At 43.7% G+C, this 12405-nt stretch overlaps 1 protein-coding gene across 2 annotated transcripts in view; it reads left to right on the forward strand.

The window, feature by feature from the left end:
- The first annotated feature begins 462 nt into the window (after window positions 1-462).
- BRF1 (BRF1 RNA polymerase III transcription initiation factor subunit) overlaps window positions 463-12405 on the forward strand; it is a 171991-nt gene continuing 160048 nt past the window's right edge. Inside the window, exon 1 of one of the 2 annotated variants that reach the window (XM_032187558.1) lies at window positions 463-646. The gene's annotated coding sequence lies outside the window, so the exon portion shown is untranslated. Of the gene's footprint in view, window positions 647-11065; window positions 11132-12405 lie in introns of those variants that run through there. The other variant, XM_032187560.1, reaches the window with a different exon arrangement.

The raw sequence follows: 12405 nt of genomic DNA on the forward strand, positions 1-12405 counted from the left end.
GAAACCACATCATGAACTGATTAACAACTTAAATAAGCTTAGATAAGAAGCCTATGATGAAATGAACGAAACCTGGGGAAACTTGAGTGAATTTTCATACAGCCTGCGACCTCTCACTTTCCCGCAGCTCAACACGAAAAGCTGACGGGCTGGCTTCACAAAACACTGAATACGTTTGAGACACGCATTTATAACAACCCTATCGGCGACAATCCCCACAAACACCCCTGTGGTGACACCCCCGGGGCCCTTCAGGCACCGCCCCGCCGCCATTTCCTCGCCCCCCCTCCCCGAGGGGCGCGGCCATGTCTCGCGAGAACCGGCGAGGGGGCGGCCGCCGCCGCGCTCCTCCCCGTGCCGGTACCGGCGAGCGAGGCCTGAGCGGGGCCGGGCCGAGCCGGGCCGTGCCGGGCGGTGTCAGTCGGGGGGTGGCGGGGCTGAGGTGAGGGGGGTGCCGCGATGCCGGGCGGGCGGGTGTGCGCCGCTTGCGGCTGCTCGGAGATCGAGGTGGACTCGGCTCGCGGGGACGCGGTGTGCACGGGCTGCGGCTCGGTGCTGGAGGACAACATCATCGTCTCCGAGGTGCAGTTCGTGGAGAACAGCGGCGGCGGCTCCTCCGCCGTGGGGCAGTTCGTGTCGCTGGACGGTGAGCGGGGGGCGAGGAGGGGACGGGGCGGGGGGGGGGGGGTGGCAGTGGTGTGGGGGTGAGGGTGCTGTGGGTTTTGGGGGCAGCACGTGGAGAAAAGAGCTCTGCAAAGCACGGGGGGGGATGTGGGAGAGGGGCAGTGCCTGCTGTGTGGGGTGGGGGACAGGGAGATGGGGTGGGTGGGGAAAGGTGCTGTGGGAGGTGGGGAAATGCTTCGTGTGTGGCAGGGATAAGTGCATGAGGGGCTGGAGCTGTGTGTGGGGTGGGCTGGGTGTGCGAGGGAAGGTGTCCAGTGGAAGGGGTGGCTGTATGGGGAGCTGTGGAATAATTTGGGGTGGGAGGCGGGACAGTTAGGTGGCTGGTGGGCAGAGGGAGTGAATGGAGGCGTGGAGATGATGTGGAGGCAAAAAGAGGCTGGAAACAACGGGTGAAGGGGCTCATTCTGTAAATAGGGGGGTTGGGGTGTAGCCCTGGAGGATAAGGATGTGTGCATGGCACAGGGCTGCATGCAGAGGACAGGGTGGTTGGAAGAGGAGAGGAGGAAAATAGCTGTGGGGAATAGGTATAGGGAGAAAGAAAAAGCAAGAAACATTGGAAGGAGCCTTGTGGAGGAGCTTAGTAGTGAAAGAAGAGGCCTGAAGTGTTTTATGGTCTGTGGGGAAGAAAGGGTTGGTGTGGTGGAAAGGCCAGCACTGCATGGTAGAGTTTGGGGGTTTGTAGTGTAGGGTTCCTCCAGATGTCTGGTGCCATTGCCATCTTCCATCTCAGGGCGCTGGCATTACATTTCCTCATAAGCTCCTGACTAACTCACGTATCCTGCGCTTTTTCTTGTAGTGATGTGGGGACTCCATTTTTACGGACTTGTACTGCTTTTTACCTCCCACCCAAAATTATGCAGGACAGATGGAGTGCAAGCTAAAACTCATTTTGGGAGCCCTGAAAAAATATCAGGAGAGAAAGAGAGAACTGCACCGTCCTGAGGTTCTTTCCTCTTTGGGCTGAGCTGCACAGCAGTTTCCGAAGTTCCTTTAAGGGACGTTTTGTGCAAGTGCTGGGATGCTGTAATTGGCCTCTCTTTTTAATGGACAATGCAGTAATGAATTTTCAATAGGCAGTTCCTTGGTCTCGTGTAAATAGTTACCTATTACACATCGCACTGAAGAATAACTCTAGCACTTGTGAAGACATAAGCACTGTGAAGATAGGTGGGTGTGTAATAGTGAAAAGCTAATTGGGGTGTGTATTGTGGCTTTATCTGGCTGGCACAAGGTGTGGTTTCAGGGGCTTCACTGCATGCTGATACTGTCATCTTCCAGCACTTAAGTCCCCGTGTGCATTAATGTTTGCATTTTGGTGAAATTGTTTGTGAAAATAACAGAACACGACTTTGAAACCAGTGCTTCTTGTAGATTTACAAAGTTAACGTGAGGAAGAGTGAGGAGTCCTATTTCACACAGTAAATGTTTTAAGGGAATTTGGGTATGATAATTTATATAGGTACAATTTGTTATGCTCCAAGACAAATGCTTCTGTTATGTCATGGATATTTTTTTCCTTGATTTTAAACTGAGGAATACAAGCTAATCTGAAAAGGTGTATTTGAGCTGTAGTAACAGTGTCTTTGTGATGTATGCTTGTCTATTATGCTAGTATGACATTGATTTAAGTACTTGGGAATGGGGATGAAACTCGTTTCCTATATAAGGAAGACAGAATTCATCCTTCTCTGAGTGTTGTCCTGTCTGGGTAGTTTGCAGTGGAATGTACATTTCTTTTAATGTGTTTGCTTAAAACAAGGTTTTCTGGTAAGCTGTAGCTTTCAGTGATTCTTCTGATTATATAAACAGGATTCAATCAAAGTTACCTGTTTTTAACTTATTTTCTCATCATCTCTGTAGGCTTTTTAGCGCTGTGGCTCTGAGGGATCCCCAGTATAAGAAATGCCTTGGGCTAAGTTTCCTTCGACTGCAGTCTGGTGTTCGTGGGCAGCCCCCCAGTGTGGAGTGTTGCAGTGTTAGAGGTGCCTGGGCTACCATTTTTGAGACCCTGACTTCTGATCAGTAGAGGTGGGCGACTCGGAGACCATTGCCTAGGTTTTGCCAGGTGTGAGGGCTGTCAGGTTCTCTGGTGCAGAGCTGGGATTCGAGTGGGTCTCTTTTGTCTGAGGAGTTTGGATTTCCTGGTTGTGCAACAAATCTTGTGAGATTCCCAAGCCCCTCCAGGCTCCATAAGAGCTCCCAAGTGTGTGCTAATATATGTAGAATAGCTATAGATGCCTTTATTCATTATTTATTTTCATATTCATAGAAAAGGAGGAGGAAATGGAAAGCACTGAGATACTGTTATTGACTTCTCTTCGGTACATCTGGCAAAACCTTTTATTTTGCCAAGCTGCGTGTTAAAGATTCAGAAACTTGCATTTGTTTGCTGAAAGAGGGAAGAGTCCTGTGCTTCTCAGCATTGATGCAAAACGGCCTGTCTGCCTCCTGCCAAGTCCTTGACAGTAAGCCCAGCAACCGACACCTGGGAAATCCCTTCTTTTGTCCTGTAAGGGTTGGAGGAAGGTGTGAGATCAGTTATGTTTCCACAGGCAGTACTGAAATTTGGATGTCAGTGTGCCTAGCATAGGAAGCTGATGCCTCTCACAGAGGGTTGGTATTGCCAGTACTTTCCAACGCCCGTGTGTGTGTCTGTTTCATTGTTCAGACAGTTTTAACAACTGAGCATGGGTGTGCTGTGAAAATGAGGGGGGTTTGAGTGAAAGATCTTGGTTCGCTACTAAAGGGAAGTTTTGAAAAAATGCAGGCTATTTGGGCAAAGGGACAGAAATGGGCAAAAGGACAGAAACAGTGAAAGACAGAACAGGTGGATGTACAGGTAAATATGGGGGAAGAATGGTTTATGGCAAGGTGAAGTCATGCCTAGCAGAGTTTTTGGAGCTTTCTAAAAAAAGTCAGTAAGTATGTAGACAAAGAAGATTGTTGGATTTGCAAAAGGAGGTCAATGAGATCCTTCACCAGAAGCTAAAGAGTCTGAGCTGTCATGGGTAAGAGAAAGTCATTACAGAGAAACTACTTAAACACTACCTAACATAGGATATAACTAAATAATAGTAATTCTCATGGAGGAGGTGGCAGTGAAGTTCCACAGACATTCGGGCTGTCTGATAATGTGGAAAACAAGTGAATGTTGTGTTAATGAGACTTGCTGACAACACTAAATTATTTGGGATAGTAAAAACTGTACAATAGCCAGTTGCTAGTAGTAGTCTGGGTAGTAGGGTAGCACATGGGGTTAAGAGTTGTGTGAGAGTGAGGATTGTTCCTTTCCTCCATGTGTGAGATGATGGAATTTGGACCAGTCATTGTAACTTTAGAAAGAGGTCCTTTAGGGTTTCAATGGATAACTATAAAAATATTTAGCTCAATGTTCATTCCCATTACAAAACAAACAAATAAAACACGGTATGGCTAAGGTAATGTTAGAAGTTTTCAGGAAAAGGCTATAACAGTGCAAGTCACTGTTCTGTATCCACAGCCCTGTCTGCAACTTAAATACTGCGTGCATTTCTGGTCTGTTCCTCTGTTTTTCTCTCCATCTTCAAGAAAATGTCTAGTAGAGCTAGAAAAGAGAGAGGGAGATAAGGTGATCAAGAGGAGCATTTCTCCTCTTGAGAAATGACTGAATACACTCAGCCTCTTCAGACTAAGAAAGAGGTGATTGAATGGGAACATGATGGAGGTCTGAAATTGCGTACAATATCCTGGTTTCAATGAGCAATTGTTCAGTATCACATAATGCAAAAACGGGGGAGCACTAAGAAAGGTAGCAGGTAGCTTTTAAAGGTAGCAAGTAGGATGTTCAGAAGCATCACGAGTGGTGGTTGTTCTTTTATTTTTGTCTTTTCTTTTTTTCTCTCCCAGAAAAAAAACAAGCCAAGCCCCTATTTCATTAAATTGTGAGTCTTAAGTGGTGGGTGTTAAAAGTTCACACGGGTTCAGAAAGGACTGAACAAACAGGACAAAAATGTGGCGTGGCCATTAAGAATAAGATACAGTTTCTGGCTCAGGAAATCCATCTGCCGTAGATCTCTAGAATCAGGGCGATTGCAGGAGTGCTGTATCATGAAAAGGCAACATGACGAGCTTTGCTCTTATGCTTTGTGCTTGTAGGTATGTTTGTTAATGGCCATTACCTTTCAGAGGCAGGATACTGGACTAAGACCTTTGGTCTGACTTGGTGCAGCAGTGCTGAGTCTACAGAGGAAGGTTGTGTCTTTTTTTTTTTTTTTTTTTTTTTCTGAGCTCTACCCAGATGCTTTTGAGGGTTTTGACTGTCCTGTTAAAACTGGTCTAAGAATCTGAGGGCAATAGTTTTTCATTATAAACATCAGGTGTCCCTCAGTATCAATACTGTTTTCTTTCAGCTTTTGTTTGGGGAAGTGATAACAAAAATTCTCTGATGTTGACAGTTATCGGTATGTTATCTCTTGAAAGCGTTTCACAAAAAGATCAGAATACTTGGTTAGAAGTTGATAGTAGAAATATTTATGACTATGAGAGAGTCTTATTATTAGGTGTCCAGATATCCAGACTGCAAGACAAAAGCTTATTTAGAGTGAGGTTTATCAAGTTCCATATGCCATCCTTTGTAATTGGGATCATGAATTTTTCCCTGATGGTAGTTGGGGGCATTTAAAATGAGGTATTGTACATTTATAGATACACAAAGAGGGTGCTAGGCCATGTCAGTCCTGGTGAGACACCCTTTGGAGAGGGGCATGACCTGCCTGTCTCATCAAGACACCAATGCTCTTCATGGCCATGATCTTGATGGAAGAGGAAAATGTGGTTGCAAGTTAGCCTAATCCCACAATTCTTATTACTGCTGCCCAACAGGGAGTGGTGAGTCTTGTGAAGCACCCACCCCTTGGTGGGTGGTGGGCTGGTAAGTCCCTTCAGTGTGAAGGATGCCATCTTCATGCCCTATGAGGGGGCTGATGTGTATCTGTCCATTCTCTGGTGGGAAAGTCCTCCAAGCACGAGCTAGTGAAAGCTTTGGTAAGCCCCATGCTGTTCCAGTTAATTGCACTTCTAAATTCTGTTGCAAGTGGTCACAACCAGGTAAGAACCTAGCCTCAACACTTGATCCTGGCCATGTTATTCTCTCGATGCTTGTGAAGACCATGCAGAAGAGTGTCATTCCTGAACTTTATTAAACTGATTCAAAAGTCTGCAAGTAATAGTGGAAGAGAGTTGACATGTACATGTGAGCTCCAAGGAACTGTTATCTGCACAAGCTATGTTTGAAATATGTGCTTTTCATACAAGAATCTAGTTTTGAAGAATAACAGTTCAGTTTATAATTGATAGCAAGTTCAGACTCTCACAAAATCATCCAAAGAGGTTGCTGTTTGTGTCTTTGCGCCAAATTTGCAAAGTGTTTGAATTAAAATTCCTCGTTTTCCTAATTGAAGTTAATGTAATCTGTTTTTTTCTTTGTATTCAAGTTCTTAACAGACTCCTATCAGTTATAACGTTTGAATGCACCTTGACACTGAAGTACAGTGATGCAGGGTCTGGGAATGAGCTACATTTCCACCTCCTCATTATCCTGTAATTGTACACTGGAAAAAGGAGCTCTGCTGAGCCCTCCTCAGCATAGATTTTACAGTCACTGCTTTTGTAGAAAGGCAAATTTAGTTGTATGCTGCATCTGAAAGCAGCGTATCCTCTGATCACTCCTGTACTGTGTCTGTACAGGAGTACCCAGTCTTGTGGTACTTGTTGGGAGAAACGGGTTTCACAAGTATTTTCCCTGAGGCTGACAGGAAAAATAAGTACGAAAGCGAAGATAGTGTGGAGAGGAAAGCTCAACGTGGAGCAGACTTTGATAGTCCAGATCTCTTCAGATTTTCTCTAAAGAAGCTGAGAAAATGGAAGTCTAAGGCTTCAATCTGACACTAATCAAAGGAGAAGAAAACAGCTCCGTGCTGATGCTCAAGCAGTGCAGCAGCGAGCTGGAAGACATAACTGAAACAAATCAGCGTTGGAAGATAGCAGTGCAAGGCACACTGAGCTTGTGATCCTGAAAGGCACTGTGCTTGGGGAAGCTGAGCTTTAAGTTTCAGAAATGGTCCTTAAACACGTGGTAATTAATTGAGAGAAATAGCATCTGATAAGCTTCGTAGGAGTAACCTGCACGGAGATGCCTGATGCCCTGGGCTGGGGCTGCCCCCAGCCTCCTACAAAGTTTGTGGTCGTATCTATAGTAAAAAATTAAATTAGAATTATTTTTGCATAAGCTTTTGACTAGCTCTTACTCAGCATTGTCTTCCCTAACCAGCTGTGTAGCTTTACAAAATGTAGAGAAACTTCATAGAGACCTCTACCTCAGTTTGTATTAAATTAAAGATCTTGTCTTTGCTTTACCTTGGTCATTTAACGTTAGATGCAGTCAAGAAGGTTAGTGTGGAGTTAAGTGAAAAGGGGACTTTGTTGCTCAGATATTGGTGGCTGCTATAAAAAAGAAGTCCCTGGTACGTAATGGAGGTAGTGGTGTTTCTGATTTTTTTTTTTTTTTTATGCTGTCTGTGTCTTTTCAAGTTGGCTAGTTCATAGCAGCATGAAAGGAAATCGTACATCCATTTAGACACAGTCATTCTGGTGACGAAACTGTGAAATGGAGAAGACAAGTTAGTGGAACTAGGGTCGTTTCCCAACTCCATATAAGACCTACAGGATATTTTATCATCAAATGCATGTTGTGGAAAGCCTTGATAGGAGGGTTATGGAATGATTGTGGGCTGGTCACCAAAATAGGATTCTTGCCCCAGAGGACTTAGCTTGTATTTGGGATCTGAGATGTGTGTACATCACTAGCATCTACACGTGAAATAGAGCAACATGACTGTCCTAAAATAGGTTTATTTGCAATTTCTATTGGGTTCGGTGACTTACGATTAAAAATGTGATCAACTAAATTACAACCGTGTACCTTTCTCTGAATGCCAGCTTGACATTTGTTGTTTGAGATGTACAATAATGGTGCGAATTAAAATCTTGTTCTTATGTAGTAACTAAGCCAGGAGGGTTTAGGAGGGTCGCAGCTGTATAGGCATGGTCACAGAAATGGGAGGTTGCAAGGGGCACTGACAACATTAGTCCAAGTTCGGCACTGAATCAGGATCAAGTAAAGCTCATGGCTCTTGTGCAGCATACATATGTAAGATTCTCCATCTGCAAATGTACATAAGATTGCAAAATACCAAATTAAGGCTGATAGGATGAATGTCACTTGTAGGAAGTTACCTGCTTGCTTTTGCTCATAAGGTGAAACGCAAATTGTGAACCAGTAGCCCTGAACGCACCAGCAAGCATTTGTTAAAACTCCTAGAACAGGAGGTTCCACAACTTTAAGTAGTCTGTTTCAAGTATTAGAATATCAAGAGAAAGTTCTGCTAATCCAAATCTTTGCTTGCAAGTATATTATAAGCAACTTACTGCAGTGACCCATTTGTGGTGTCATAAATGCTGAATGTGTGTTCTCACTCTGGAGCGTCCCTTGGCAAATTTAACGTAGGCTACCCTTTTGTAAAGCTATGGTATGCTCAATTTTTCAGCTGTGCATGTGGAAGCTTAGTGTAGAGTTTTGTATTTACTACTTTATCCTTAAAAACTACTTTGTTCCTAGATCTGAGAGTGTGAGCAATATTGACCCCAAGTGCAGTACGTGACTGCAGTTTGACTTGATCAAAGTATTTGAGTCTTCTGGGGTTTGTGGAAATGAAGTATGTTGAACAGTGGAAAGCTATGGTCAGCAAAAAGAAAAGACGAGAGGGACTAGACACAGGGAGGAGAATGCTTTCATAATACTTAAGTTAAGCTTATTAACTATTTATCTTCTATGCCTTTTTTTCCCCTCTAGAACTTGAAAGTAAGTACTGACAGAGTGGGACACTTGGTAAAGATGATGATTTCTGTATTCCTATCAGATTATTTGTTTTTTGAATGGTGACTTGTATACAATAAAGGATTATTATGTATTTTTCAGTCTTACAGAAGTGGTAGAAGTAGGGGTTTTGTTTTTAATTGGTAGCTTTTAATGGGTTTCCATGTAGGATGTATTGATAGACAAAGTCCTGGCATAAAATATTTTTTACAGTGCAGCCTTGAACGGTTCTGAAATGGATTCCAGCAGTAATGCACATACTAAACTTGAAACTCTGTGAACTGAAAATAAAAATATCAGCAAAATGCCTCTTATTTGTGGTCTGGATTTCTAGAGATGACAAATTCATGGTTAGTGTTAAATTATGTAGAGTAGTCATGATGTAACTTGCAAAACAGAAGAAAGTATTGGTATACCAGATTTGCAGACCTTTTGGGGAAGTTTTGAAGAGTATATATGCGTTTCACTTTGTGCTAGGTTTTCACTTTTCTGATTACAAAACTAATCATCTTGCATTGGGGAAGGAAGAGGGGAATCTTGCATCTGCTTCATGCATAAAATAATGACTGCAGGTTTGTGACTTGAGCGGAATCACTTTTTGCCTCTCTTCTGAAATCCTCAAGGTGGCAATCTTGCATCAGAGCTGAGCATAGGATTTTTTTCCTACACTGAATGTTTTCTGTGCTGTCCTTGTGATGGCAACAAGCGCTTGCTTTCAGTGCTGCAGAGTATGCTGCTGTCGGTTGGGTAGATGCTGAGCGTTGCACGTAGCTTGGACGCAGACTGACTTTCAGAGACTTGTGCAGTCTTAAACTTGGGCGTGGTGGACACAACGGTATGTTTATCTCCCTGGTTGGTAGTTATGAAAATAAGCACATAGAAAACTAGCTATGGGTGGACTAGATTAAAAGTTTTGTCTGTATAAATTTATTCAGCAGTAGTGTTTGCGCTGGCTGTGGTGCATGCATGCAGGTTTGTTAACTTCCCTTTAAAAATGGCTGAGAAAAGAAGTCTACTGATTTTAGTTGTTTTTTTATGCTCGGAAGACTTTAATTACATCATTTTACTATTGTAGGCATGAATTGTAACGGGACATTGACCTACTCTCCTTTTGACTTTTGTGGTCTGACTTTAATAGGAAGCTCGTTAAGTTTTATGATAGATTACCTAGCCCATCCTGACTATGAAACAGTTGGTGGGGTGCAGTTTGCATTATTTACTGATTTTTATGATGGGTCTATAAATACGTCGGTTTAAACTGAAGCCTTTTCTCCTATCGTGTGCAGAAGAAAGGGCTGGAGTTCTCCAGTTTTAATTTCACAGGGAAGGGTTTTGGTAGCCATGGTCCTATCGAACAGCAGATACGCTTCAGTTCCACTTGAAGCAGCTTCATTCCTGGTCTTCACTTGCTTGTTCGTTTAGAGGAAACAAAATCCATCTCACTGGGAGTGGTGCTGGTTCTTTTCCAGGTGTTGAACCTGAAGCTCAGAAATAGCCAAGGTGGCAGGGTCTGAGGGGAGCTGTGGGGCTGGGGTTGGAAGGGGCCCTTCAAGGTCATCCAGTCCAAACCCCCTGCCCTGGGCGTGGGGTTAGGAGCTGGGTCTGGGCCTGTGGAAGCTTTGCCCAGGTATTGTCACGTTTCCAGGTGTGTGACCTCCATCAGCTTTGGTTATCCTCGTTTTGTGTCCCCGGGTACTGCATCCTGTCGAGATGACCCCAAAAATTTGAGTAGCTCCTCTTGATCTGCCTAGCACATCTCTCCACGCCTTTTCTTGTCCAAAGACTTGATGTTTTTTTAGGTCCCATCCAACTGAAGCCTTCCAGTTCAAAACTTCAAAAGTATCCAAAGCTAACAGGAAGGGGAGAGAGAGGAGGCTTCAGTGAAGCAAAGCTTGAGGATCTGAGTTGTTTTCTAAAAATAACCAGTAGATGACAAGGTGCCCTGGGAGGCACCACCTCTCTGAGGAGGGTATTTGAGTTGGCTGCGGGAAGTGTTAGTGTTCACGTTGAGGAGTTGGCAGGCAGCGCTCGCAGACACCAAATACTTCTCGGATGTATTCCTTTTCCTCCGTCTCGAAAGCTGAATGTGAAAAACCAAAAGCCTGTTTAATTCATTTCTGAAGTTGTAGAGGAAAAATAGAAAAGGTCAAGAAATGTAAAAACTTCAGTGAAGCTGGAATGTTAATTCAGTTGTGCCTGGCAATCGCTGCTCCCTGCCTTTGTACTTTTTAAATGACTAGCTTTGTAGGGTTTTTTGGTCTTTAAACGAATTCGATGATTTCACAGATTTTTTAAAAAAATCTTTTTTTTTATAGTTTCTCTTTTTAATACCCAGCTGTACAGTTGTATTAATGAGTGTGCTTTGCATTCCCCTTGTAAAGATTAAAGCTGAGGGTGAGACTTCATAGTCCGTGGAAACGTCAGTTTGCGGCTCTGAGCGTGCGTGCCCCCAGCAGAGCAGCTTTCTGTCAGCTTGCAAAGCCAAATGCCAGCTCCAGCTGAGAAATGGACGCAGCAATTCTGCTGGCAGAGTTTGTAAGTTAAGTTTGTTGTTAATAGTATTGTTATCACCGCTGTCTGATTGTTTGAGTGCAGGCTTTTTATTGGTAACACAGAGACCTATTAAAGAGCGATGTAGCTCTTTTGACAGTCATGGTCTGATAGAGTTGAGTGTTTTCATGTCTTCAAAGAGCAAGAGGACTGGAAAAGCATCGTGGAGCTGTGAGGCAGCTGCTGTATGAGCCTGCTACCCCCAGCACGCCCTGCTGCTCCGTCCCACTCCTGTCCTGTGTCTCTGCTGCTGTGCCCTCTCCTGCTGGAAGTCAGACGAGGGAGATACCCTGTGGTAAAGCAAACCTTGAAACAAGAAAAATGGGAGAGTAGGAAAGAGAATTTCTGGAGGTAGATTTGCTGCTGAGGAAAAGGTGCATAAAACTTTGTCACGGTTCACATATTTTTGTGGGGTAAACCATTCTTACTAGTCGTACACCAAAACCAGCATGAGTACTGGGATAATTTGGTAGTCTCTGTTCTGCCTGATCTGTTTGTTTTGGTACATGTAAGAATAGAAAGGAGATGTTGCTGACTATAACAGGCAAAATACAGGGTTGGGAGGCTTACCTCTGTATTCAGCGTGGAGGTCACCATTGACTATTTTTATCTCTAATTAGGATGTTGAGGTACTTAAGCTTTGGGGCATTTATGTGAGAGCTTCTGATTATTGTTTGTTGAAAGGATCTGTTAATGAAGTGAAGGTGAACTTGGTTTCTGTTGTGGATAGTGCTGGAAACCTAATTGAAAGGTTGCCTGGAAAAGTAAGCTCGGAAGACTTGTAGGCAATTCTACCAGCATATTAGCTGTTCTGTTCTTTCTCAACAAGATATTTATTAAATACAGCTAGGAGAGACTAGCTAAGGAAGTCTAATAAAAGTTCAGGCCGTCGTTTCTCATGGTTTGGACTTGCTATGGAAGTGTCTTACTCAGGTGTGTAGTGGAAATGCCCTGAATTGCTTTCCAGTGGTACTCCATGCCTTCGTGTATGTCTGTCCCAAAGCCACTGCAGTTTGCTCCAGAGAGCAGGTGTAAGATGAGAAAACACAGCGACAAGAACCTGAGTAAAACTGCAGGCATGGCAGGAAACAAGATGACTTTGCTTCTTGTTCTGAAGAGCAGACTAAAGTCCAATTACTAGCAAATTTCTTGTTTTCAGTCCTGTGCAATTTAACTTTTTGGTCACGCTGTTAAGCTGATAGATTCTAATATCCTGCTTGGAGTGGCCTGATTATTTTTTAAAAACTTCCTGCTTTAGT

Source organism: Aythya fuligula, chromosome 5, assembly GCF_009819795.1.
Source record: "Aythya fuligula isolate bAytFul2 chromosome 5, bAytFul2.pri, whole genome shotgun sequence".
Taxonomy (NCBI): domain Eukaryota; kingdom Metazoa; phylum Chordata; class Aves; order Anseriformes; family Anatidae; genus Aythya; species Aythya fuligula.